This window comes from Vigna radiata, unplaced genomic scaffold (assembly GCF_000741045.1).
Source record: "Vigna radiata var. radiata cultivar VC1973A unplaced genomic scaffold, Vradiata_ver6 scaffold_400, whole genome shotgun sequence".
Lineage (NCBI taxonomy): Eukaryota > Viridiplantae > Streptophyta > Magnoliopsida > Fabales > Fabaceae > Vigna > Vigna radiata.
Genome location: NW_014541814.1, coordinates 139,397 through 141,369, shown reverse-complemented (window position 1 = coordinate 141,369; position 1,973 = coordinate 139,397).

Here is a 1,973-nt window from a genome sequence, read left to right as displayed (position 1 = left end):
GCCCTTAAGCCCAGCTCGCCTGGCCCCAAAAGCCCAGTTTCTACACTGGCCCCAAAGCCCAGCTCCCACATTGGCTCATAAGCCCAGTTTCTACACTCGCCCCTAACCCCAGTTTCTACACTGGCCCACCAAGCCCAGTTTCACACTGGTCGCCAAAGCCCAATTTCCATATTGGCCCACAAGCCCAGTTTCCACATTGCCCCCCAAGCCCAGCTCGCCTGGCACCCTAAGCTCAAGTTTTCCTTTTTGTTTCGGCCCTTTGCTTTTCAATGGTCAAATTTAAGTTTTTTCTTCTGCGATTTTGGCCCTCTGCAAGGCAATGGTCAAATCCGGGTTTTAATTTTATTATCGGCCCTCTGCTTCGCAATGGTCAAATTTATGTTTTTCTTCTGTTATTTTGGCCCTCTGCAAGGCAATGGTCAGATCCAGGTTTTAATTTTGTCATCGGCCCCCTACTCCGCAATGGTCAAATTTAAGTTTTTCTTCTGCGATTTTGGCCCTCTGCAAGGAAATGGTCAAATCCAGATTTTAATTTAAGAGAACAAAGAAAAAAGGAGAAGAGACAGAAGAAACTTAGGGTTTCTTGAAGAACTTGGGGCTTGGGCCAAAGGCTGCCAGGGGAAGGTTTTTACCTCGACACCCTATCTTTATTTAATTGTTTTTTCCTGTTTGATTGTTGTTTTGTTTTTTTTTTTTCTTTACTCTTTTACTATCTGTCTGACTATTATTATATGTGTGTTGTGTTTTTATTGGATTTGTTTATTTTAAACTTCAACTTTATTTGTTAATAGAAAACGACGCCACATTATAAAAAACTAAAGGACAAAATAGTGAAAAAGGTAAAATGTTAAAAATAAATAAAATTGCAAAATAAAAAAAATGGTTTTAGAACTTTTTAATAGTAACGTTGTTTCTTTAAGTAGTTGTTTTCCCAAAAAAAATATAGGATTTAAAAATATAAAAAAAAAAAACAGTTTTAGTGTGTCTTTAACATTTAGTAAATATGGTTTATTTTTTTTACATTATTTAAAAACACTTGTGTGAATAATTTTACTGTTTTTTTTCTTAAATGTCTAAGTAAATATCATTTTATGTTACGGAAACATCATTAGTTTTTTTAATGTTATTTTAAATATGCATGAAAACATTATTTTAATATTATAAAAAAAATTAATTAAAAAAAATGAAAGATAAAAAGTAAAAAAGTAATCCAACAATATTTAAAGGTTAAAGCACATGTGTGATCGCACGCATCGTCCTTGTGTTAGAAAACCCTTTTCTTTTTTATAAAATTAAAAAAATTATTTTAAGGTTTCTAACACATGTGTGATCGCACGCATCGTCCTCGTGCCAAGAACCTTTTCCATTTTTTATAAAAATGCTAAAATAAATGTTTTGAAACAACGAACAATCTGGGCTAGAACTACGTAACCCTGATTTCTCATTTTTGTGAGAATACGTAGGAGCAAGGTCAATCCTTGTCGAGCTCAAAAAACTAAAAAATATTTTTGTTTCTTTAGATTGTTGTTTTTTGGGATAGTTAAACATTTCGTAAACCACATCACATTCGCGTATTTAATTAAAGGTTACTGCCTCTAGGCAGGCGTTGTAGGGTGTGTTGACAAATTGGCAAGTGTACCAAATCGTACAAGTAATATATATGGTAAGACCAAGTATCGTTTCCCAAGAGACTCGTATGGCTTCATCGTTCGCGTGAATTAAAATAAAAAGACTTGAGAAATTAAAATTTATAAATTGGGTTTTAGAGCAAAAATATTAGCATGCAAAATAAAGGTTGATTCAATTGACAAGCGAAAACAATGGATGAATGGATGTTGTTGGGTACTAACAATTTCATCTATTCCGCTCTCTCTTACATACTACCCTTGAATATTAGATTGATTCAATTGTGATGCGACTTTCTTAGCCTCCCCTTAACCCGATCCCTCGGCGAAAAGGGCCTAATATTAACT